This window comes from Balaenoptera musculus, chromosome 17 (assembly GCF_009873245.2).
Source record: "Balaenoptera musculus isolate JJ_BM4_2016_0621 chromosome 17, mBalMus1.pri.v3, whole genome shotgun sequence".
NCBI lineage: Eukaryota > Metazoa > Chordata > Mammalia > Artiodactyla > Balaenopteridae > Balaenoptera > Balaenoptera musculus.
The window spans coordinates 35,169,512-35,197,409 of record NC_045801.1 but is presented as its reverse complement, the minus strand read 5'-3'; the positions used below and the strand labels follow the sequence as shown (position 1 = coordinate 35,197,409).

Below are 27,898 nucleotides of genomic sequence, written 5' to 3'. Positions count from 1 at the left end.
GGAAGCTCTTGACAGTTTTCCCTGGTATTTTCAGAATACTTTATTTACTAGAAGAACCCCAACTTTTGTTTCAAAGTATAATGTTCTTTCCCGCCGTGCCTATTGTTGCTAATTACGAATGCTACAGACAAGACAGAAACCAAATACCAAACTACTCTCGGCTGATTCAGAATATGGTAGAAAATATAAAAAAAAAAAAAAACAAAGTTAGCAACATATTGCAAGGCTATGCTGGAGTCTTTAAACCCAAAGCAATACTGAAGGGAGGATTCCTGGAATTCAACGGGGAATATTTGGCTCAAGCTGCAAAACCTGTATCTCTAAATAATGTCATGTTAGCAAGTGTTGAACAAGAAAGGCGGTTATATTTTAACCTACTTCACAGAACATGAATCCAAATTTAACCAAATGCCAGAGATTCCACCCAAAATTAACAACTAGAAGCTGCTTCACATTTTTCTCCTGGTACAACAATAATTGTTCATGAAGACAAACTTGTAAGAGGTAAGAGAGAGGGGAAAACCACAATGATCTACAAACACATCTAACTATTGCATATAAAGCAAGCTAATTACCTCACACAGAAGAAGTGCAGGATTTAACAGTCCATGCTCCGCAGCCCCTGGGACGCAGAAGCAGCAGCGGCAGCAGCGTTGAGAGCAGCAGCGCGCGCGGCCAGCATCCACCAGATTCTCACAGGCCTTTGCCTGTGTGGACTCAGCCACAGACTCTGCCTCCGGCTGACGTCAAAGTCCCTGTCACATGGCCAGATGAAAGCCAAGAGAGCATTGGTTGTCGTAGCAACCACAGAACAGCTCTGAAATTATTTCAATGGGTCATCTGTCACTGTGATGTGTATGTGTTTGTGAGTGCATGTGAGTGAGTGTGTGTGTGTGTGTGTGTGTGTGCATGCACACACCCCACAACCATCACGGACAGCTACCCAGCAACCTCAACCCTTGAAGTGGTGACTAAAGAGTGCCTACGACTTTCCTCTTCAAGGCTGTTCCTTACAGTTTCTGGCAAGAAAATGCATGCCCCTCTGAAGTTCCCATTGGTCTCACTGTCACCAGCACGAAGTTTGTGTCTCTCTCTGTAGAACAGAAGGAAAGAACTAAGAAATTCTGGGGGTAGTATTCCAAGCTAATTAAATCTATTTGTAAGTAAATGGATAAAAACAGAAGCTCAAGGGGAGCTGGAAGAAAAGATATTTTTAAAATGATATAATAAGAATCCACATCAATGTACTGAGACCAGGCTAGTAATGGAAAGAAAGAGAAGAAACATGGGGCGTGGTGGCCCTGAGTCAGATGAGAGTCTAATGAGCCTCACATCAACTAGGATGGGGAATCAGGTGAGATGAATTCAGGATCCCTGCATTGCAAAATGTCTATGCAAGGATGAACGACCAAAAGAGTTTCAAAACAGTGCTACTTTAAAATACTTTACATTTTAAACTTTTTTGGACTTTTACTTTGGGGGTCACCATACAGGTGCCAAATCCTCCCCTTCTAAATGCTCTTGTGCACATCCCTTTGGGACTCAGCATGGAGTAAATGGGTGTCCCCAAACACAAACTTCAGTGAAAGCCTAGGACAGCAGAATAAAAGGAAGGGCCGGCACATTTTCTAACTTCAGCTTCATTTCCTTTAGGACAACCCTACCTTACTTCTAACTCCACACCGTGCTTATTTCCTAGTTCATTCTCCCTCTTAATTAATAGGAAGTCCATTAAATAAGATGAAATAAAATGCAGAGGAAGGTACTCTGAAAAATACATCCATTGAAACATATACCATTCAAAGGGGAAAGAGGTTAAAAGGCAGGGAGAAGAGATTGCTCTCAAAATCCTAAGGACCTTCCCATGCTCAAGTTATCAGGATTTCTTCTGGCTGGCTTCTGCTGGCTTCTTTAAAAAAGAAAAAAAGTAGCTCTGGGGTGCTACAAAATATAAATGGAAACTAAACCAGCTGAGCAGACTACATTTATGTCACTGCAAAAGAATGAAATTTCTGCAGTTAGAGTCAGGAATTACTTCCAGCACAGTAAGAGTAACGTTCAAACTGACCATAGAATCCCCCTGTTCCATCTTCCTCTCCCTTCACTTCTGTCCCAGCCCCACCTGGGAGAAAAGATACATTTTTATTTGAAAAGTTATTTTCCTGATGCTATCAGCTATAGCACTGCAAAAGTAAAATCAAAGTGCAATGCTATAATGAATGCTCCCCTCTTTAATTTCAGATTAATGATAGCTAGGAATTTACCTGTTAGCACAAGGACAATTGGCTCATTGAATCCAATGTCTATCTAAATGGGTCAGGATGTCACACCAGTGGTAGATTTCAGCAACAGTCACAATTCACAAATATGTAATTTGTTCAGGTTATAGTTCTGGTTCTCTGTCAGAAATGTACATCACAGCAATGAGGGGAATGGGAAGAGAGGAGAGAAAGCATTTCCTTCTAGACTTCCAGGGCCCCATGTTCTCTGAGCTGCCTGCTTTACCAGCTCTTTGACTCCAAATCCATGGCTGCCTGATCATCTCTTCCTCTTTATGCAGTGAAACTGCAGTACCACAGTTTGCCAATAGGTGATGTCCTCTGAAACAAGAAGTTATCAGTTCTAAAAATTCCTAAAATTCTGGCCTTAACTTAGTTTAAAATTCAACAAATACTAACACCTTTTTATTTTGAATCTTCTATCATTTTTAAGACTAAATAGAGGGGGATCTTCAAGATGGCGGAGGAGTAAGACGTGGAGATCACCTTCCTCCCCACAAGTACAACAAAAATACACCTACATGTGGAACAAATCCTACAGAACACCTCCTGAACACTGGCAGAAGACCCAGACTTCCCAAAAGATGCCTGAAGGCGACCTACACACAGAGCAGGGCCAAAACCAAAGCTGAAGCCCAGGAGCTGTGCAAACAAAGAAGAGAAAGGGAAATTTCTCCGTGCAGCCTCAGGAGCAGCAGATTAAATCCCCACAATCAACTTGATGTACCCTGCATCTGTGGAATACCTGAATAGAATATGAATCATCACAAAATTGAGGTGGTGGACTTGGGGTTTGCTGTCTGCGACTAATTTGTTTCTAATTTTTATGTTTATCTTAGTTTACTTTTTAGCGCTTGTTATCATTGGAGATTTGTTTATTGGTTTGGTTGCTCTCTTTTTTTAATTATTTTTTTTATTTTAATAAATTAAAAAAATGTTTTAAATTATTTTATTATTATTATAATTTTTCTTTCTTTTTTTCTCCCTTTTGTTCTGAGCCGTGTGGCTGACAGGGTCTTGATGCCCTGGCCTGGTGTCACACCTGAGCCTCTGAGGTGGGGGAGCTGAGCTCAGGACATTGGTCCACCAGAGACCTCCCGGCCCCACGTACTACCAATTGGTGAGAGTCCTCCCAGAGATCTCCGTCTCAACGCTAAGTCCCAGATCCACCCAGTGGCCAGCAAGGTCCAGTGCTGGATGCCCCATGCCAAACAACTAGCAAGACAGGAACACAACCCCACCCATTAGCAGAGAGGCTGCCTCAAATCATACTAAGTTCACAGACACCCCAAAACACACCACTGGATGTGGCCCTGCCCACCAGAAAGACAAGGTCCAGCCACACCCACCAGAACACAGGCACCAGTCCCCTCCACCAGGAAACCAACACAAGCCACTGAACCAACCTCACCCACTGGGGGCAGACACCAAAAACAATGGGAACTACGAACCTGCAGCCTGCGAAAAGGAGACCCCAAACACAGTAAGTTAAACAAAATAAGACAGAGAAATATGCAGCAGATGAAGGAGCAAGATAAAAACTCACCAGACCAAACAAATGCAGAGGAAATAGGCAGTCTACCTGAAAAAGAATTCAGAGTAATAATAGTAAAGACAACCCAAAATCTTGGAAATAGAATGGAGAAAATACAAGAAATGTTTAATAAGGACCTAGAAGAACTAAAGAGCAAACAATGATGAACAACACAATAACTGAAATTAAAAATTCTCTACAAGGAATCAATAGCAGAATAACTGAGGCAGAGGAATGGATAAGTGACCTGGAATATAAAATAGTGGAAATAACTACACCAGAGCAGAATAAAGAAAAAAGAATGAAAAGAATTGAGGACAGTCTCAGAGACCTCTGGGATAACATTAAATGCACCAACATTCGAACTATAGGGTCCCAGAAAAAGAAGAGAAAAAGAAAGGGTCTGAGACATTTCAAGAGATTATAGTTGAAAACTTCCCTAACATGCTAAAGGAAATAGTCAATCAAGTCCAGGAAGTGCAGAGAGTCCCATACAGGATAAATCCAAGGAGAAACACACCAAGACACATATTAATCAAACTATCAAAAATTAAATACAAAGAAAAAATATTAAAAGCAGCAAGGGAAAAGCAACAAATAACATACAAGGAAATCTCCATAAGGTTAACAGCTGATCTTTCAGCAGAACCTCTGCAAGCCAGAAGGGAGTGGCAGGACATATTTAAAGTGATGCAAGGGAAAAACCTACAGCCAAGATTACTCTACCCAGCAAGGATCTCATTCAGATTTGATGGAGAAATTAAAACCTTTACAGACAAGCAAAAGCTAAAAGATTTCAGCACCACCAAACCAGCTTTACAACAAAGGCTAAAGGAACTTCTCTAAGCAGGAAACACAAGAGAAGGAAAAGACCTACAGTAACAAACCCAAAACAATTAAGAAAATGGTAATAGGAACACACATATCAATAATTACCTTAAATGTAAATGGATTAAATGCTCCAACCAAAAGGCATAGATGGGTTGAATGGATACAAAAACAAGACCCGTATATATGTTATCTACAAGAGACCCACTTCAGACCTAGGGACACATACAGACTGAAAGTGAGGGGATGGAAAAAGATATTCCATGCAAATGGATATCAAAGGAAAGCTGGAGTAGCAATTCTCATATCAGACAAAATTGACTTTAAAATAAAGACTATTACAAGAGACAAAGAAGGACACTACATAATGATCAAGGGATCAATCCAAGAAGAAGATATAACAATTATAAATATATATGCACCCAACATAGGAGCACCTCAATACATAAGGCAAATGCTAACAGCCATAAAGGGGGAAATCGACAGTAACACAGTAACACAATAAGAGTAGGGGACTTTAACACTCGACTTTCACTAATGGACAGATGCTCCAAAATGAAAATAAATAAGGAAACACAAGCCTTAAATTACACATTAGACAAGATGGACTTAATTGATATTTATAGCACATTTCATCCAAAAGCAACAGAATACACTTTCTTCTCAAGTGCTCATGGAACATTCTCCAGGATAGATCATATCTTGGATCACAAATCAAGCCTTGGTAAATTTAAGAAAATTGAAAACATATCAAGCATCTTTTCTGACCACAATGCTATGAGACTAGACATCAATTACAGGAAAAAAACTGTAAAAAATACAAACACATGGAGGCTAAACAATTTGCTACTAAATAAACAAGAGATCACAGAGGAAATCAAAGAGGAAATCAAAAAATACCTAGAAACAAATGACAATGAAAACACGATGACTCAAAACCTATGGGATGCAGCAAAAGTAGTTCTAAGAGGGAAGCTGATAGCAATACAGTCCTACCTCAAGAAACAAGAAAAATCTCAAATAAACAATCTAACCTTACGCTTAAAGCAATTAGAGATAGAAGAAGAAGAATGACCAAAAAAACCCAAAGTTAGCAGAAGGAAAGAAATCATAAAGATCAGATCAGAAATCAATGAAAACAAAATGAAGGAAACAATAGCAAAGATCAATAAAACTAAAAGCTGGTTCTTTGAGAAGATAAACAAAATTGATAAACCATTAGCCAGACTCATCAGGAAAAAAAGGGAGAAGACCCAAAACAACAGAATTAGAAATGAAAAAGGAGAAGTAACAACTGACACCACAGAAATACAAAGGATCATGAGAGATTACTACAAGCAACTATATGCCAATACAATGGACAACCTGGAAGAAATGGACAAATTCTTAGAAAAGCACAACCTTCCAAGACTGAACCAGGAAGAAACAGAAAATATAAACAGGCCAATCACAAGCAATGAAATTGAAACTTTGATTAAACATTTTCCAACAAACAAAAGCCCAGGACCAGACAGCTTCACAGGCCAATTCTACCAAATATTTAGAGAGGAGCTAACACCTATCCTTCTCAAACGTTTCCAAAATATAGCAGAGGGAGGAACACTCCCAAACTCATTCTACAAGGCCACCATCACCCTGATACCAAAACCAGACAAAGATGTCACAAAAAAAGAAAACTACAGACCAATATCACTGATGAACATAGATGCAAAAAGCCTCAACAAAATACTAGCAAACAGAAGCCAACAGCACATTAAAAGGATCACACACCATGATCAAGTGGGGTTTATCCCAGGAATGCAAGGATTCCTCAATGTAAGCAAATCAATCAGTGTGATACAGCATATTAACAAATTGAAGAATAAAAACCATATGATCATCTCAACAGATGCAGAAAAGGCTTTCGACAAAATTCAACACCCATTTATGACAAACACTCTCCAGAAAGTAGGCACAGAGGGAATTTACCTCAACATAATAAAGGCCATATATGACAAACCCACAGCCAACATCATTCTCAATAGTGAAAAACTGAAACCATTTCCTCTAAGATCAGGAACAAGACAAGGTTGCGCACTCTCACCACTATTATTCAACATAGTTTTGGAAGTTTTAGCCACGGCAATTAGAGAAGAAAAAGAAATAAAAGGAATACAAATTGGAAAAGAAGAAATAAAACTGTCACTGTTTGCAGATGACATGATACTATACATAGAGAATCCTAAAGATGCTACCAGAAAACTACTAGAGCTAATCAATGAATCTGGTAAAGTAGCAGCATACAAAATTAATGCACAGAAATCTCTTGCATTCATATACACTACGGACGAAAAATCTGAAAGAAATTAAGGAAACACTCCCATTTACCATTGCAATAAAAAGTATAAAATACCTAGGAAGAAACCTACCTAGGGAGACAAAAGACCTGTCTGCAGAAAACTATAAGACACTGATGAGAGAAATTAAAGACGATACAAACAGATGGAGAGATATACCATGTTCTTGGATTGGAAGAATCAACATTGTGAAAATGACTATACTACCCAAAGCAGTCTACAGATTCAATGCGATCCGTATCAAACTACCAATGGCATTTTTCACAGAACTAGAACAAAAAATTTCACAATTTGTATGGAAACACAAAAGACCCCGAATAGCCAATGCAATCATGAGAGAGAAAAATGGAGCTGGAGGAATCAGGCTCCCTGAATTCAGACTATACTACAAAGCTACAGTAATCAAGACAGTATGGTACTGGTACAAAAACAGAAATATAGATCAATGGAACAGGATAGAAAGCCCAAAGATAAACCCACACACACACGGTCACCTTATCTTTGATAAAGGAGGCAAGACTGTACAGTGGAGAAAAGACAGCCTCTCCAATAAGTGGTGCTGGGAAAACTGGACAGCTACATGTAGAAGAATGAAATTAGAACACTTCCTAACATTGTACACAAAAGTAAACTCAAAATGGATTAAAAACCTAAATATATGGCCAGAGACTATAAAACTCTTAGAGGAAAACATAGGCAGAACACTCTACGACATAAATCACAGCAAGATTCTTTTTGACCCACCTCCTGGAGGAATGGAAATAACAAAAATAAACAAATGAGACCTAATCAAACTTACAAGCTTTTTGCTCAGCAAAGGAAACTATAAACAAGACGAAAAGACAACCCTCAGAATGGGAGAAAATATTTGCGAACGAAGCAAGTGACAAAGGATTAATTTCTAAAATTTACAAGCAGCTCATGCAGCTCAGTATGAAAATAACAAACAACCCAATCCAAAAATGGGCAGAAGACCTAAACAGACATTTCTCCAAAGAAGATATACAGATTGCCAACAAATACATGAAAGTGTGCTCAACATCACTAATCATTTGAGAAATGCAAATCAAAATTACAATGAGGTATCACCTCATACCAGTCAGAATGGCCATCATCAAAAAATCTACAAACAATAAATGCTGGAGAGGGTGTGGAGAAAAGGGAACCCTTTTGCACCGTTGGTGGGAATGTAAATTAATACAGCCACTATGTAGGACAGTATGGAGGTTCCTTAAAAAATTCAAAATAGAACTACCATACCACCCAGCAATCCCACTACTGGGCACATACCCTGAGAAAACCGTAATTCAAAAAGAGACATGTACCACAATGTTCACTGCAGCACTCTTTACAATAGCCAGGACATGGAAGTGTCTATCGACAGATGAATGGATAAAGAAGATGTGGTGCATATATACAATGGAATACTACTCAGCCATAAAAAGAAAAAAAACTGAGGTATTTGTAGTGAGCTGGATGGACCCAGAGTCTGTCATACAGAATGAAGTTAAGTCAGAAAGAGAAAAACAAATACCATATGCTAACACATATATATGGAATCTAAAAAAAAAAAAAAATGTTTCTGGTGAACCTAGGGGCAGGACAGGAATAAAGACACAGATGCAGAGAATGGACTTGAGGACACGGGGAGGGGGAAGGGTAAGATGGGACGAAGTGAGAGAGTAGCATTGACATATATACACTACCAAATGTAAAACAGCGAGCTAGTGGGAAGGAGCTGCATAGCACAGGGAGATCAGCTTGGTGCTTTGTGACCACCTAGAGGGGTGGGATAGGGAGGGTGGGAGGGAGACACAAGAGGGAGGGGATATGGGGATATATGTATACATATAGATGATGAACTTTGTTATACAGCAGAAACTAACACAACGTTGTAAAGCAATTATACTCCAATAAAGATTTTTTTTTTTTTAAAGACTAAAAAAAAAAATTAAAAAAAATAAAAAAATAAAAAGACTAGTATACTTAATGTATACTGACTTGGACACTCATATTATAAGTTAAAATTATCAGTGGACTGACCTTCAAAATGAAAAGTGGATACATGTAATCCTTTTTTGTATAGCATGCTTCCAACCTGCCATCACTCATTTCCCTTTGAAAACTGTCTAGAATTAGAGATTCCTCTTACAGCTAAGGAAGTCACTGGTCTCTTGCAGGGTAGAAATTGTGACAATGATCTCTTTGGAGCTCAGGTTTCTACCCATTTGGCTAATTATTCCAAATGTAGGTAAAAATATCATAGGAAATACATATGAGGGCCTTCTCCAATCACAGCCCACCACATTGAAGAGAATATGAGTCATTTTCTTTTTAAAATAATAACTTATTTTTTTAGGTGAAAATGATTCACTTAATTTAAAAATACCCATTCAAAAATACTTCTGCACCATAGTTTTCACTTGCTGTATGAATGTCAGGGCTGCTTATTATTAGTTTGACCACTTTGCCGGAAATAACAGTTAAATGCCACTAAACAAGCATTCTGACTTGGGTTCACATACCTGAATTAACAGGTGTTTTAGGCAATGAGTAGACAACTATAATCAGCCTTTTATTTAATGTTTCTAGGCAGAAATGTGCTGTATCCCTGTCTCAGCATTAGTGGGAAGGCCACAGACCTATTTTTTGGAAGCACTGGGTTCAAATCTCATCTGGGCAAGTTACTCAAGTGCTCTGAGCCTCAGTGCCTACATCCTAAGGTAGTTGTGAGGATTATAAACTTTAAGGTTTTTAAAAATTCTAATACCCTGTGACAGGGTCAGTGGCTCAATGTATATGTCATTTCTTACTTATCTGTCTGACTCTGATAAGTCTAAGACCTTCAGGGAAAGGATGAATCTTATTCATCTCTACAACTCTATGGTTAATAGCACAAGGACCAGAACACGAATGCTCAATAAATGTTGAGTGACTCCTCAAAATGCTGAGAAAGAAATGTTTCCTTTTTCTTCCTGCTAACAGAGAAGAGAGAGCCTCCCCTCAACCTCCCAAAAAGGCAAAGGAAGGAAAAACAAAACCAAAAATGTTGAGTTAATCACAAAATTTTCTAGCGATGAATGGGCTCAAGTAAATTTGCCAAATAAATCAAACTTATCTCTATTAAATCATATTTACTATGAGTGCACGTAAGTTATATGCTGATGTATTTTATGTTTATAGCTGTTGATGTTGGATAATCTTTTACATTAACTGATTAATTGAGCACTTACTATATCTGGAGCATTGTTCTAAGTGCTATAGGTATATTAAATTATTCACTATAATAACTATGAGGTAGGCATTATTCTTTTCCACATTACACAACTAAAGAAACTTAAGCATAGAGCGATTAAGTAACTTGCCTACCTAGCACACGGCAGAGCCAGGATCCACACTCAGGAAACCTGGCTCCATAAATATTGGAAATAATTTACATTTGGTATATTTTTAGAAAGCATTGAATTATTTCTTACGATTATTTTATAATTGAGGGTTGTTTTTATCTTTAATTTCTTATGAGGGGGAGAAGGCCAACTTATCTTTTCTGCATTTGGGAACTCTGGTGATCTTAATCTAGCTTTGGCCTAAGGTGTAATATGGCAAGAAAAATCTAATTCAGAAGATTTGAATCAAGGAAAATGGGCAAAGTAAAATACTGAAAATATCCTGAATAAAATCACCCCAATTATTATAGTCTTAACTGAAGCAAACATCTGGACTACACAGGCTTGGGTAACTTCTGTTTCCCAGTATGATGGAGTTTTTTGTGTTCAAACTAATACTCTCACTGAGATAATAATAGCTGGATTTTTAAAAAGTGGTTGGAAGGCATCAAAGAGTAGCAAAGGCAGCAAAACCTTTAAGTGCCAAGATCCCAGATAAAAGGAAAATATATTGATGTAAGCCCAGCATTCTCCACATTATCTGCTACTTTTCTCCTCAAATTATTTGATAATTCCTAAGTGGTATGGGGTTTTTGGCATTCTCAAAACTGGAGAGACAAAAATTGGGGATTCAAATATTCAAAAGCATCCAGGACTTTAGGGATTGAGATCTTGGTTTAAGAAAAAGGAATCACAGAGAAGAGATCCTAACATTCTGAACTGTTTCCCCCTTAAAGCACCTGCCAATTCCTAGATGGCGTTAGACAAAGCATTAATATGCAGCAAAGAAGATAAAAACATAAAGGGTGAGTTTATGTTTGGGAGTTCAGGATCCTTCAAGGAGCTGGAGCTTGTGAACATCCTAAGTTTTCAGGCCTCATAACTGAAAGGCCCCAGAAGTAGTGGAAAACAGAAAATAGATGCATCCTCACAAAAACCTGGATCCATCCTAGAATCATTACAGGTTACCTAGTTGGATCAAGGTAATTCACCCCTATTCTTACTACTTTCCAGAGAAAATTAACCTTCTTTAAGGGAAGATAACATCATACAGAGCCTCTGCCATTTTTCATATACCACTTCCAATTCACTCCAAAATCATTAATCATGCTAGGAAATAGGTATAACTGACCAAAATCCAAGGGGAAAAAATAGACAGTAGAACTAGATCCATAGGTGATTTATCTTCTATAGTTATCAGACAGGGACTTTAAAATGACCATAGTTGACCCCTGAACAATCTGGAAGTTGACTGTCCACACAGTTGATAATCTGGGTCTAGGTTTACAGTCGGCCCTCCATATCTGCAGTCCCATACCCACAGATTCAACCAACCATGAATTATGTAGTACTGTATTATGTATTTAGTGAAAAAAAAAAACCCCACATAAGTGGACCCACACAGTTCAAACCCGTGTTACTTAAGGGTCCACAGTATAATTAATATGTTCAAGGAAATAGCAGGATGGAGAGTTCCACATGCAAAATAGTAAAATCTATAAAAAAGAGAACATACTAAATTTAATTGAAAAATACAATTAAGAGCACAACAGATGGGTTCAAGAACATAGAAGATATACCAAAAGAGAAAAATAGTGAAACGAATGATTAGCAGACAATATCTAGACTGAAGTATAAGAAGAAAAAAAGAATGGAAAATACTGAAAATAATGTAAGAGACATTTGGGACATATGAAAAGGCTAACATGTATATTGGGGAGAGGAGAGAAGAGGAGAGAGAGATAGGACAGAAGCAATATTTGAAGAGAATTGGCCGAGAAGTTTCCAAAACTTATAAAAGATATGAAACAACAGATTTAAGAAGCCCTATATACCCCAAACAGGATAATTACAAAGAAAACCACACATAGACACATTGTGACCAATCTGCTGAAAACTAAAGACAAAGACAAAATCTTAAAAGCAGTGAAACAAAAAAATTATATAAATTTATAAGGAGCAAAAAAAGAATTTTTAACAGTAAAAATCAACAGTAAAACAAACAAGCCAATTAGAAAATTGGCAAAATACAGGAAAAGATATTTTCCCCAAGAATGTATAAAGATGACAAATAAGCACACAAAATGATTTTCCAGCATCATTAGCTATTAGGGAAATTCAAGTTAAAACCATAATGAGATACTACTACACACCTGTCAAAATGACTAAAATAAAAAATAGTGACAATACCAAATGCTGGCAGAGAAACTGAATCACTCGTATTGCTAGTGGGAAAGTAAAATGGTACAGCCACTATAGAAAACAGTTTGGCAGTTTTTAAAAAAATTAAACATGCAACTACTGTATGTATTCATGCAATTGTACTCCTGGGTATTCCAGGGAAATGAAGGCTTATGCTAACAGAAAAGCTTGTACACAAATGCTTTTAGCACCTCTCTTTGTGATGGCCGATAATTGGAAACAACTCAGGTGCTTACAATGAGTGAATGGGTGAACACATTTTAGTACCTCCATACTATGGAATACTACTCAGTAGTAAAGTGAAACAAACTACGATGCACACAAAAACCTGCATCAATGTCCAGAGAATTTTTCCAAGTGAAAAAACTAATCTCAAAAGGTCACTTATTGTACAATTCCATTTCTGTAACAGTATGACAAAATTATAGAAATGAAAAACAGATCAGTGGTTGCCAGAGATTAAGGAGGGAATTAGGGGAAGTGCCTATGGCTGTAAAAGGACAACAGGAGGGATGCTTATAGTGTGATGGAAACATTCTGCATCTTGACTGTATTAATGTCAATATCCTGGCTGTAACATTGTACTACAGCTTTGCAAGATGTTACCTTTCGGGGAAAGTGGGTAGAGGGTATATGGGTTCTCTCTGTATTGTGTCCCACAACTGCATGTGAATCTACACTTATCTCAAAATAAAAGTTTAATTAAAAATTTTTAAGTGAAGGCGACATAAGACATTTCAGTCAAAAACTGAGGGAATTTGTTCCAATAGAATTACATAAATTTCTGACAAGTTGTTTAAGCAGAAGAAAAATGATCCCACATGGAAACACAGAGATACAGAAAGGGCAAATATATAGATAAATTTAAATGAATACCAACTTTATAAACCCCCATGTCTTGTAGGGGTTAAAATGTGTGTAGATTCAAAATATAGGGCAACATTAGCACAAAAGGTAAGAGAGGATGAATAGAATTAGAGTTTTCTAAGATTCTTGTATTCTGGTCAAAGTACTAATTAATAATAGCCTCTAATAAGGTAAGGGTGCACAATGTAATCCTTGTAGTATCCATTAAAAGAATAACAAAAGAATGTATAACTAATAAACTAATACAGCAGGAAAATGATTTTTAAAATTACTTGATTCCGAAAAGAAGCAAAAAAAGGTGGGGTGGGGGGAGAGAAAATGATAGGATAAATAGGAAGAAATATTGGGTTGACCAAAAAAGTTCGTTTGGGTTTTTCTGTAACATATTACAGAAAAACCCGAACGAACTTTTTGGCCAAGCCAATAGTAACATTGAAGAGTTAATTGCAAACATGTCAATAATTACAATGATTACTATAATATATAAACTGACCAAATATTCTAATTAAAAGACAAAAACATCAGACTGTACTAATAAGAAAATTCTAACTCTTTACTCCACATAAGAGATGCAAATTGATATACAAACTAACCAGCAAAAACTGTTGTAGCATTATTATCAAGCAATAGTACTTACTTGTAATATAAGTGAGAGATACTACTAGAGACATAGAAGAACACTTCATAATTCACTGCTCTAAATATGCATGCACCTAATAAAATAGCAACAAGATAAATAGAAAAATTCACTCATAGTATTGATTTAACATATTTTTTTCAATAACTTATAGAACAAGTAGCAAAATAAGGTAGAGGTACAGAATATTTTAATGATGCAATTAACCAATCTGACTTAATTAACACATGAAGAATGATGATCTCAAGAATTATAAAATATACAACTTTTCTCTCAAATATATTTAACAATATTGACTATATGCTGGGCCACAGGAGTTTTTCAATACATTATAAATGATCAAAATCACAGAGTATACTCTTTGTACACAGTGGAACAAAGCTAGGACTCAATATTAAATAGACAAATAGAAAATCTCTAAATGGAAACCAGGCAATACATTTCTAAATAATCCATGAATTAAAAAGATTTACATTGCAATGTAGAAATATTTTGAACTGAACAACAAAAATATAATGTATCAAAAATTTACATGCACCTAAAGCACTACTTAATGGAAATGCATATATCTGTTTAAAAAAAATACTGAGGTTCCACTTTTAGCATGGTACTTTGAGGACCTCTGTGGACCTGTTCCCTAGTGAAACAAGCATAACTTTTGAAAGTATTTTGAAATATCATAGAAAGTCTCTGAGAATTGTCCTTAGGGTATAGAGCCAATGAAGAAACATTTATTCAAGAAAACATACTAAAACTGGATAAGAACATTGAGAATCTGTGGCACTTTTGAGTCACTTCTATGCATGCTGCATCCTGGAAAGACGTAACCAGTAAGATTGGGCTCCTTTTCCCCTCAGCTCTTTTTTTTTTTTTTTTAATTTTATTTATTTATTTATGGCTGTGTTGGGTCTTCGTTTCTGTACGAGGGCTTTCTCTAGTTGCGGCAAGCGGGGGCCACTCTTCATCGCGGTGCGCGGGCCTCTCACCGTCGCGGCCTCTCTTGTTGCGGAGCACAGGCTCCAGACGCGCAGGCTCAGTAGTTGTGGCTCACGGGCCTAGTTGCTCCGCGGCATGTGGGATCTTCCTGGACCAGGGCTCGAACCCGTGTCCCCTGCATTGGCAGGCAGATTCTCAACCACTGCGCCACCAGGGAAGCCCTCCCCTCAGCTCTTGATAAAGGGACACAGTATCTCACTGGGAAAGGCAGGCCATCAGCATTTCTCCAGCTCTGGTGTTAAATTCCTGGTCGTTGCAGCCAAGAGGTTGGGGGCTCCCTTCCTCCACCTACACCTAGCCCCCACTCATAGGGCAGATGCTCTACTCCAGGCACAATAGGTCAAAAATCCTGAGGCCCCTGTTACCCTCAGTCCAGCTCACTTGTAGGGCAGGGGTTCTATTCCAGAGGCAATCTGAGACTAGGCTACCAACACTGCTCCACATCCAGAGTAGTTACTCAGAGGTTTTTCCCAGAGGGAGACACAGTCCATGAGAGCAGAGAGCTCTGTAGATCTTCCCAGAGGAACTGACTTTATTAAATAGAATGTGGGGAAGTTCAAGTTTAAGGTTGCTCTTGAAAATAATGGAGATTTTGGTGGTAAACAACTGAGAGGAGACTGATAGAAGAGCAAAAGCTAACCTGTAGACCAGCTAGTTTACCAGAGAGAACCAGGGAAAGAGACAGCTAAAAAGAGCCCTTCTGGGATCGGAACAAACAGATTGGCCTCAAAAACTGCCCCTAATGAATTTAATTGGATCACACTGTGGAGCAATTTATGCCCCAGAGCATTGTAAGAAATACTAGAGCAATCAGCCAAAAATTAGTGAAGCCCAACAGCTGGGTGTGATACCAAATGTGGCAGACAGTATAACAGAGATAAGGGGAAAAGACAAAGAGAGCCATGCTAAAACTAATCATCGCAAGCTGACTGGGCACAGTCATTGAAACAGTGGTAAGAGTAGCACCCTTGTATTGTGCTTTATGGTTCACATAGCACTTCCATGATTCTATTTCATTTGACCCTGAATCAATAAAAACATTTAATTTTTTAAAAGGTTTAAAACTCCATGATCTAAGTTTCTACCTCAAGTAGTTAGGCAAAGAAGAGCTGGGATACAGCTGCCCAGAATAAAGACATTTTCTAGCCTCCCTTCTAGCTCTGTAGCTTTGTGATTAAAACAGGCCAGCTGGACGTAAATAGGTATGTCATGTGTAGCTTCCAGAACCTTCCTTAAAAACAAATGAGCAAACAAACTTGTCTGAGCCCTTTTTGTTGTTTTATTCTGCTTACCATCCTACTGCTTGGGAGCATGGAGGTGATGGCCACCAGTGGACCATGAGGAAGCGGGCTATATATCCTAGAGGTGGATGGTGGAGCTGTGAGCTGAAAGAAGCCTGATTCCCAAAGACTTCATGGAAAAAAGCTGTCAGTCCGGTCCTACATTTCTTTCCTCTGGACTTTTAGGTGAGAAAGAGAGAGTGAGAGAGAGAGTGAGAGAGAGAGAGAGAGAGACAGAGGAAGTTCTCTCATATTTAAGGCACAATTATTATATGTCAAACTTATTCCCAAGTGTTAGAGTTTCCACCATCAAAAAAAGGGGGGGGGGGAACTTTGTGCAAGTGAAATGTCAGATGTTAAATAAGCTATGAAACTTCATGAAATTCCAGGAATCCATCTAGAAGAAAACAGAATGCAATGCATTCAAAAGCATTGCAACAGAAATCCTGGAAAACAGCTCTTCATTTCTCCAGGTAATTAAATTAGTAATCTTAATTAATATTTGGTAATAATCATGTGAAGATTCTTTAAAGTCTTTCTAGACACTGAGGAGTCACATGGGTTGAAGATAAAGAAAAAGGAGAAAAGAAACAACAAAATTACTCAGGGAATAAAAATGGTCTCTCCTTTCACCCTGCTTGCCTTTTCATAGATTGCATGAGGGAAATAAATTCTTTTCTTTTAAGGAGAGACAATTTTTCACATGAAACTAAGGATTTCATGGGAAAATGGTTGACAAATCACCTCTTCAATTTCTCATACAAAAAGGAAAGCTGCAAAATGTTAATTTTCCATCAGCAACATCCAGTACAATTAGAACAAACAATGATCTTTGTTTTTGCTTTTTTCTTTTTAAAGATTGGTTTAGAATCATAACTCTCTCTTTGCTGTCAGACACTCTTATACATTTATAAACCTGATTTTTACAAATCATCAAGGATTCTATTCCTTCCTACTTCCAAGAGATAAAGAAACAGACTGAAAAGCATGAAGAATCTAGATGCTTTCTGTGGTGCCTGTGTTGAAATGCAACTCCTATAAATAAGAATAGAGAATCAATCCTGAAATTTATCTGCAGCCCCAAGTCATGCAATTCGTTGAGTTTTTGTACAAAACATGGGTATCAAGGATTCTTGCTGCATTATAATGGAAAGGGTATGAACTTTGGAATCGGGTACACTCAGATTTAAATGTGGGCGCCCAAAACATGACTTTTTCATTTCTGTGACTTCAGACAACTTACTTAACCCCTCTGGGTCTTCATTTTATTATCTGTGAAATAGCAGTACTAATGGCCCTGCAGGGTGGTGATAAAGAGTGATGCTCAAGTTTAGTAGTGCATCTCATACAGTTAAAAGAAAGTTAAACTTCACAATTAGGAAGAATAATTAACAAATATGCTAATTAGGGTCCAGGTTACCTAAGTTTACGCTTTCTAAAGAATAAACTTACTTGAAGTGTGATTTCTTATTTTCATGGAATTCCTTAGTAAGTAAATTATAATAGTTCCTAACATCAAGAGAACTATGAATTTATATTTATATTTTCATAGTCTATATTTCTACTTAACAGCATTTAATGACAGTTGAAACCACAGCATAGAATCACATTTAACCTATTAAAGATGAGATGTTCAATTATTAAGTTTCCCACGGTGTAAAGTTGTCAGCATCCTCAGAGCTCATGAGGATGGGTGTCATGAGATCAGCAACCTCAGCAAAAAGGAGTGAGAGCCCACAGTGCCTGGATACACTTGTGGCAGGGCTGGAGGGACTCAAAACTTTCCAGAGCAACAAGACTTGACATTGGCCTTTTCTCCAAGAAATTTTTTATAAGGAATTTCATGAGGAAATAATTCCCAGTAAACAGAGTTGAAACAGGAATGGGAGGAGAGAAGCAATTTGGTAGGGGCTCAGGGGGAGGGCGGGGGGACCCTCACCAAAGGAGGAGAATCATGAAGTCAAGATGAAAGGAAGATTTCTGACTCAGTAAGGCTGTTCACTTGGGAATGAGTATCAGTGGAAACCTTCTAAAAAAGGATGAGGGGCTTGGAGTCGGAGTCCTACAGCATGAGTCCCCAGGTAGTCTCTGAGCTCTGCAGGGCCTCTCCAGTTCCTATAGTTACACCTAGGCGCACCTCAACATCGAATCAATAACTTCTCGTTTTGCCTCACCAGCTTGAGTGGGCGTTCCATCATTTGAAGCAAGTGATCTCTAATATAAACACAATCATCTTTGTCCTTCACTGAATTAGTGTCACTGATTCCTCGAAATGGAAAAGACTTTCATTACCTCGATCATTGCATTCATTTGTTCATTCATTCACCTAATAATCTTCAGTGAGTGCTTTCTCTGTGTGTCAGAGGACACAGCAATGAATAAGAAAGACACAGACTTTGGCCTCATGGAGTTTATAGTTATTGAACAATTACAACATTTAGTAAATAATGAGTGATACAGAAGGAGAGCTACCCGGTGCCAGCCCAGGAGGACATAATGCAGTCTGGGATTTCACAGAAAAGCTCCCAGAAGATATGACCCTTGAGTGAAGAATAAAGAGGAGTGAGCCAGTTGAGGAGCTGGGAGATGTACTGAGCAGAGCAAACAGTGGGTTTAAAACCTCAGAGACGAGAGGCCACATGGCATGTTAGAGGAACTGAGAGGCCAGGATGGCAGAGCGCTGAGAAAAGTAAGTCGCACACGATGAGCAAGCCAGTTGTGGGCAGCTTACAGAGGGCTTTGTAAACCAACGTAAACAGGTAACTGAGCCACTCGCTCAAGGACACACAGCTAACAGGTGGCAGATTGGACCCTAGGTCATCTGAGCTCTAATTCAGAGACCAACTAAATTTTTTAAAGTAATGTTCTTTTAAAAGTTCCTTTCTGATTCTAAAGGTAACACATGCTGATTGTAGAGAGAATGTATCTTCTATTGGCACAAAGAGCACTATGCAAATGGTCCCCAGGTACCCAGTACACACCTTGCGTGATGTATAACATCAAATGATCACCCTCAGCAAATCCATTATCCCCAGACACTAGACATCTTTAGTGTCTTTAATTATAGGATTTGTCCAGACTGAGCCATACAAAAGTCACAGGATTAGGGTTCATGATGAAAATCTGTCCATTACACAAAGGACCCCACACTCTTCCCCATATGTCAGCTGCTTGCGCGTTTTTACTACATGAAAATGTAGACTTGAAGATAATCGAGTGATTATACTCAGAAAGATATCTGGTAAATTATATTTGCACATTTCCTGGTCTCTTCATGGCCTGGTCTCCAGAACGTCTCTGTCCATTTCAAAGTCAGAAGATGGTGTTTTCATCACTCAACCACAGAAGCCCTTTAGGATGTCCCTGCCTCTCTCTGCACTGCCAGCAGCTCCAATTCCTTGGTCAAACCCAAACTGAGCACTTCTCATAAGGATTCATGTACCAGAATAGAAGCCCCTTGTCCTTCCTCCTGGGAAGGCGCTCTGCAAGGCTACGGAATCAACCTTTCCCTCCTAGTTGGAGTGGCAAGTAAACGAGCCCCGGGAAGCCTGGGAAGCAGATAAAGTGCTTGATTAAGATGCCCTCCTCTTCATAGTTAATTGGCAGATCGTTTTTAGAGTTCATGCCTTAGAATTTGTTCTTTCTGGATTGTCATTTTATTTTCCTGCCACCCACATTAAAAGAAAAGTCTCTTTTGCCTGTCTTTGCAGTTCCCAAGCCTAATGATAATCACGGTTTCAGCCACTTGCCTTGAGATTCTGACAGCATAAATAATGCAGGTGCACAGAAATAAAATGTAGCTATGCTGGCTTTTGCTTCTCTAGGCAATCAACTACCAAAAAAAAAGGAAAGAGACTGAATTGATAGAAAGATGCATTTTACTGTCCAGCTGCCAAGGGGGCATTGCCGACAATGAGGATTTCAGAATAATCACCCTAAAGAGAGGAGAGGTTCAGAGCGTCCCATTCACTGCGGCCGCAGAGCCTGAAAGACGCATTGTTCCCGACAGGTCAGGTGGAAGACCCCTCCCATGAATGCAGCATTCTGAGGAAATGCTAAGCCAACCATTTTTTAAAAGACCCTCTGACACCAGAAATTTCAAACATGATTTGGTTCTCAGGGAGCGATACCATATTCTCACAGGTGTGGGATAATCATGCATCTAAGAAGAGCAGCTTCTCCAAAAACAGCTGCGGAAAGGATAAAGATACAATTGGTCCATTTAAAATCTGTGCAGTGGACTCCCCGGCTTAATGTCTGCATTCTGAGAGCTGCGGCGGGGCTGCGAAATGGGGCTTTCCAGCTGCCAGAAGGAGGAGGGGCCCTGATATGAGGACTTCACCCTGGGAGGCGTCTGAACTTAGAAATACATTTTTAAAAATGTCAACATAGAAAACATTATAAAGGGAAATGCTCAAAAATAAAATATTCACCCATTCCATTATCCTGCTTAAGACTTTTCCCCATGTTTTTTCTCATGCTCTCTTCTAACCTTTAATTTTGACAGAGAAAAAAATGAACATAGTTACAAAGATAATATTTAGGTATGATTCTTTTATTGGCTTGTTTTGCACTTGGCACTGAGTGCTTTATGTGAGTTACCTCATTTGATCTTCATAACAGCCCCATGAGGTAAGTACCATTATTACAGATATGAAGAAACTGAGTTTTAGAAGAGTGACCATCACTTGCCTGAGGTGCCTGACTTAATCTGTGGAGTTAGTTCACACAAGAGCTGGCACTCAAATCCAGAAGCCAAAGGTTTTCCCTTCTTTCCACTCACTGTGGGCTAATGAATACCTTCTGAAGCCTTCAGAGCCTCCATATTTATCCTTTTCAGTTGCTACATAAATTCCAATGAACTGATATGCCATGGTATATTTAATATTTAATTCTCTGATTGCTACAGAGTTCAGTTGCTTCTAGATTTTCTCTATTATAAATAGCAACATATAAACATCTTTATACATTTACTTTTTTTTCCTTTGAGTTGTTTCCTTGGGCAAAAGAGACTAATGAAAGTGACTACTGAGTCACAGGTACTGAAAGTTGTGCCTATTGATACTACTTCTCGTCAGAGTTTTAAATGAAATGTAACTGTTTTTCTAGCCACTAGCAAGAATTGGATGTACTGTATCTCCACAGGCTTGTTAGCACTGCATCAGATATATCTAGATCTAGACCTAGATCGATTGATCTATCTATAATTTATGTATTGTTCTTAGTTTATAAGTGCCAAATAACAACCTGTCATCAATCAGATTTTTATTTCTTGCCCTACTGGAGAGTTGAACATTTTTTCATATATTTGTTTGCCATTTGTAAATTTCCTTGTCTGTCAATTGTATTTAGGACTTCTGTATTCATTGAGACCCAGATTTCAATCCTCACCAGATATAGCTTTGTATAATTCCAAAACTAGTATCTTTCCCCAGTTCCCAGTCCGCTCAGTGAGATGATGATGGTAATGATGATTTCAGCTTTATGTTAATCTCCACCTAAATTCCTTTACACCCCCCTGGTTTTTACCAGAAGAGTCTGCGGCAGTGCCACGCCATTTTCTGACACGTTGTTACTCATGTACATCCATATATATTCCTTAAAGGATTTCGGACCTTGATGAAGCAATGACCTTATTTGCAGTTACGCTGTTCTAATGCTTCCCATAAGTCACGCCTGGTGAGATAAAGAGCACGGCGCCCTTTAAACAGAGTGAAGAGGAGAGGATGCCCCACGTCCCAGCTGTAGACACACCGCAGCGAGGGACGAAGCGAGGGCGCTGGGCTGAGGTTCCACGAGAATTTCAGAAAAATGGGGCTGATGAGGCCCTATCATCTCGCAAACCTGTGAATGAACGGTTGTTGAAAGCCTCCCTTCTTCTCACTTTTCTTTTGTTAGGCTTCCCTTTACTGTCTAGAATATTCTGAATTAGGTTTATTGCTACTGGCAGAGGCTTTCTGGCCTAATGTAGAACGGTCCCCTTCATAACTATAAGGGTAGGTATTTTCGTTTATTTTTTATTATTAAGAAGGACTTAAGTATGAAGCCACTCGGCCATCTGTAAAACAACCACCATCCTCCACCCTTCACCTGCTGACCTCCAGGGATTTTGTACACAGATAGTGGTAATCCTGCTTTAATGAAAAATGGCATCAAAAATTAAGGTGCTTTCGAAGTATTAAGAAGTTAGGGATTACTTAGCTTTAACACTTTTAACCTAGGGACGTTGCCTATTTTATTCACTCTGTATTCACAGCATTGAACAGTGCCTGGCACATGGCAAGTGATCAAAATGTACTTGTTCAATGAATGAATGAATGGATAGGTGAATGAATGAACTAAAATTCAGTTTTTAGGATAAAGACCCCACAAAAAGATACAGATGTATGATCTGAGTTTAGAAAACTGACTCAAGTGTGGTTTCTTCAACTTGGACTAGGGTCTAGGGATGTGAAATATTAAGGAAAACCAGTTTTTATCAGTTTTGAATTTTCTGAAAAATCATATCCAGTTTCTTCAGTTTTTGCCAAAGTAACATGTGCCCTGGTAACAACGGAATCCCTGATGAAGAATGGGATAGGCTCTAAAGGCATTCTGACTATGGCGTGATATATGAAAAAGCTAATTTCAAAGTAGCTTTTTCAGGTTAAACCAAAGCTACAAATGTCAGAGTATGTTGATCCTTGACCCTCAACTTCTCCAAAACAATACACTTGAATATATGCAGCCAATATTTGAATTATCTACACTGGCACCAGCCTCCTAGTGCTTTCATAGCAGGAAACGGCAAATACCCAGTTACTTGGGAAAGCAACAGGGGAGCAAAACCAAATAGGGACCTTTTAATCATCAAGTGCAGAGTAAATTCATGGTAAGTAAATCTGCATGTGAAATTCCAGAGGATAGTTTTGCAAAGGAAGTGAATACTGTGAATACCATGTGTGCAAGTACACACACATACACACAGAGATGATGTGATTTATCCACTACTACTATACACTGAATGTGTCCCCCTAAAATTCATATATTGAAATTCTAACCCCCAATGGATGGTATTAGGAGGTGGGGACTTTGGGAGGTAAATAGGTTATAAGGGCAGAGCCTTCATGAAAGGAATTAGAGCCCTACTAAAAGAAGCTCTAGAGAGCCCCTGTGCCCCTTCTGCCATGTGAGGACACAGCAAGAAGACACCCACCTATGAACCAGGAAGTGGGCCTGCACTAGACACTAAATATGCCAGCACCTTCATCTTAGATTTTCCAGGCTCTAGTCTGTGAGAAATAAATATTTGTTATTTATAAGCTATCCATTATGGTATTCTGTTACAGCAGCCCAAATGGACTAAGACACCTACATCTGTGCTTGAAAACTCAGATCACTTCAATTCAACCATTTGCTTTCTCCCCAAGAAAGCCTCCAGATAGTCAACATATAAATGAGCTAAGTCTTCCTGATTTCTCATTTACAGATCTCTTGGTTAATCACTTAATATATTTTTATTGAGTCCTGATGAAATTGATTATTATGTTTTTTTAACCAATAAAAAATTATACAATGGTAAACTGGCATTTATTAAGCACTTAGCCTATGCTAGCTATAGTATCTGAAACTTTTTGTACGTGAACCAACATATTTTTACAACGACGCTTGAGGGGTAGGCATTATTTCCATTTTATGGAAGAGAGCACAGAAAAATTAATAACCTTCCCAGGTCACATAGCTAGTAAGTAGTGAAGACAGGATATGAACTAAGTTGTCTCTGAAAATCGTGATTCCTGTGGTCTGGCTCTACACAGCTCATGACGAGGGCAGGACCTTCCAAAACACACAATCCAATAGCCACACATTTCTTGAGCTCTTCCTAAGTGCTAGCCCTGCACAAGGTTCTGTGTGGGGTTCAGAGATGAATGTAACCACCGCGGTGGTCCTCAAGGTGCTTACAATAATCTATTGGGAGGAAATGACAGAGAAGCAAATGAATACTATAAAGGGCCAATGAAACCTGTGTTATAAAGAGATTCAAGCAAAGAGATCTGGAAATTCAAGATGGGCACCAGTAAGCACTGGAGTGTACACTGTTTCCTTGAGCTCACAGTAGCATTACAGTAGAAAAAAATATTTTGGCAACCTATTTACAAATCCTATTTTTCCCCCATCAAGGTCTCTCTTGGGGTGCAAGTAAAAAGCTGCCATTTTTTTCCAGGCTACAAAGCCACCATGTGCTGGCTGGAAAGTGCGAGGCAGAGTTTTTGTCCCGGCTCTGGAGGCAAAGAGATGTGAAGGTTTGTCTGAGACTCTGCTTTCTTGGGGAGTGAGGGTGGTGCATATAAAAGTAATTCCTTAGTGGCTGTATCAATTTACATTCCCACCAACAGTGCAAGAGGGTTCACTTTTCTCCACACTCTCTCCAGCATTTATTGTTTGTAGATTTTTTGATGATGGCCATTCTGACTGGATTGAGGTGATACCTCATTGTAGTTTTGATTTGTATTTCTCTAATGATTAGTGATGTTGAGCGTCCTTTCATGTGTTTGTTGGCAATCTGTATGTCTTCTTTGGAGAAATGTCTATTTAGGTCTTCTGCCCATTTTTGGATTGGGTTGTTTGTTTTTTTGATATTGAGCTGCATGAGCTGCTTGTAAATTTTGGAGATTAATCCTTTGTCAGTTGCTTCGTTTGCAAATATTTTCTCCCATTCTGGGGTTTGTCTTTTCGTCTTGTTTGTGGTTTCCTTTGCTGTGCAAAAGCTTTTAGGTTTCATTAGGTCCCATTTGTTTATTTTTATTTCCATTTCTCTAGGAGGTGGGTCAAAAAGGATCTTGCTGTGATTTATGTCATAGAGTGTTCTGCCTATGTTTTCCTCTAAGAGTTTTCCTCTAACAGTTTTCTAGTATGGAGGTTCCTTAAAAAACTACAAATAGAACTACCATACGACCCAGCAATTCCACTACTGGGCATATACCCTGAGAAAACCATAATTCAAAAAGAGTCATGTACCACAATGTTCACTGCAGCACTATTTACAATCGCCAGGACATGGAAGCAACCTAAGTGTCCATCGACAGATGAATGGATAAAGAAGATGTGGCACATATATACAATGGAATATTACTTAGTCATAAAAAGAAACAAAATTGAGTTATTTGTAGTGAGGTGGATGGACTAAGAGTCTGTCATACAGAGTGAAGTAAGTCAGAAAGAGAAAAACAAATACCATATGCTAACACATATATATGGAATCTAAAAAAAAAAAAAAAATGGTTCTGAAGAACCTAGGGGCAGGACAGGAATAAAGACGCAGACGTAGAGAATAGACTTGAGGACACGGGGAGGGGGAAGGGTAAGCTGGGACGAAGTGAGAGAGTGGCATGGACATATATACACTACCAAATGTAAAATAGATAGCTAGTGGGAAGCAGCCGCATAGCACAGGGAGATCAGCTCGCTGCTTTGTGACCACCTAGAGGGGTGGGATAGGGAGGGTGGGAGGGAGATGCAAGAGGGAGGAGATATGGGGATATACGTATATGTATAGCTGATTCACTTTGTTATAAAGCAGAAACACACCATTGTAAGGCAATTATACTCCAATAAACATGTTAAAAAAAAAGTAATTCCTACCTCATAAGGCTGTTGTAAGTATTAAATGAGAAATATTTGTGTATCACCTAGCATTTTGTAAAAGCATAAGCCAAAGCTGCCTTCCTCCAAAACTTGCTGAAGAAACAAATTACAAAAGATAAACTATAGAATGTATTGCTTGATTTTTTTCATTCATATTCCATCTGTAAATATTTAAAAAATGGAAGATATTTAAAATTTAAAATATTTGGGTAAGTGAAAAGAAAGCCAAGTGAACATTTATTCATTCATGAAGCTGGAAAGGGGGATGTGACACATTGTGTTGTTCCATGTCAGATTTGTCTAGAACACATTTCTCCTCTGTGTGAAGGACAGACATGAGCTGTCATTTGCCTGTTTGCTCTCAATTCTATTCCTTCCCTTGCAGGCTCAGCTCTGTTTTGCAGCGAGCTGGACTCTGCCAGCTAGCTACATTCTCCAGAATCCTGCCAACTGACTATCAATTAGATGCAAGCAGTGGGACACACTGGCATGTGTCTGGAAGATGCGAGGAGGAGAGAAGCCGTTGCTCATGCTCTCTCTGCTTCCAGCCCCATGTCCAGCCATGGAGGCAGCAGGTGGCTCTGGACTCCAGTGGTGCTGGCTGCTCCGGGAGCAGCACCAGCGGCCTTGAGTGGCTGTGGCCCAGAGGCCTTTGCAGTTCCAGCAGTAGCATCAGGAGGTCCAGGAGCAGATGCACACTTGGACAATTCCAAGGAGCACGCTTCTCAGCTCTGGGGCACCACCTCGGCTCTTTTGTTCTTCCAGTAATGGCAGCTTGACACTAACCTCTGTGTTATCCCACCTTCCCTTCTTTTGTTCCTTCAGGCCTTACTTTTGGAATCAGTCCCCTATTTTAAACCTCCTCTATTTGACATACCTAACGTGGTTTCTGTTTTCCTAATTAAACCTTTATTGATACATTTAGCCAAAAAAAAAAAAAAAAAGAAAAATGAAAAATCCTTTTCTGATGACCAGAATCATATTTAACCCAAACAAAGCCCATAAAATACAGTCTAATTGTTTTTATAAGCCTTGTCAGGATATAAAAATGTTCTTTGATATTTTGCATTTATGTAGAGTTCAAAAGTTTTCTGATGACAAACGGCATCGCTTCACGGAATGCCAGAATAGTTTTGGCAACTAGTTACAGTTTTAGAAAACTTAAGATATAGTGAGTATGTAGAATGTGAAAAAACTTTTTTCCTGCTGTTAGCAAGGCCATGAAATGTTCTACTTAATAAAAAGAGAAGAAAAAGAGATCTTAGAACTGGCTGAAAAACTAGGTCCTGGAACCTCTGTTTAAAAGGCTGCAATTGGGGGCTTCCCTGGTGGCGCAGTGGTTGAGAGTCTGCCTGCCAATGCAGGGGACGCGGGTTCGCACCCTGGTCTGGGAGGATCCCATATGCCACGGAGCAACTGGGCCCGTGAGCCACAACTACTGAGCCTGCGCGTCTGGAGGCTGTGCCCCGCAACAAGAGAGGCCACGACGGTGAAAGGCCCGCGCACCGCAATGAGGAGTGGCCCCGCTCGCCGCACCTAGAGAAAGCCCTCGCACAGAAATGAGGACCCAACACAGCCAAAAATAAATAAATTTAAAAAATGCTGGCTTAACTCCTAGAGAGTTTCATTATTAAAAAAAAAAAAAAAAAAAAAGGCTGCAATTGTAAGATGCACCCACATGAAAGACAAGAAGGATCTTCCAATGTTCTTCCTTCAAGTTTAAGTTTCTATACATAAGGCCTCCCCATTGGTGAAAATCACTCCCACCAACCTCCTGAGTTTGGCCTGCCTTGGAATTTCACAGTGCTTTTTAGGACAAAGGTACTAAAACAATATTTTTCATCAATCCTGACAAGATTTTCAGGAAATAAAAATGTAAAAACCATCAGTATCCAGGCTTCTTAAGGTCAATAGCATGGGGAAAAAAAC

General features: G+C 38.9%; 1 protein-coding gene across 8 annotated transcripts in view; it reads right to left on the bottom strand.

The window, feature by feature from the left end:
* The window catches only part of NCALD (neurocalcin delta), a 432,634-nt gene that overhangs the window by 78,112 nt on the left and 326,624 nt on the right, over positions 1 to 27,898 (bottom strand). Inside the window, exon 1 of one of the 8 annotated variants that reach the window (XM_036830307.1) lies at positions 576 to 745. The exons of the other annotated variants lie outside the window; for them this stretch is intronic. The gene's annotated coding sequence lies outside the window, so the exon portion shown is untranslated. Of the gene's footprint in view, positions 1 to 575; positions 746 to 27,898 lie in introns of those variants that run through there. 8 annotated transcript variants of the gene reach the window in all.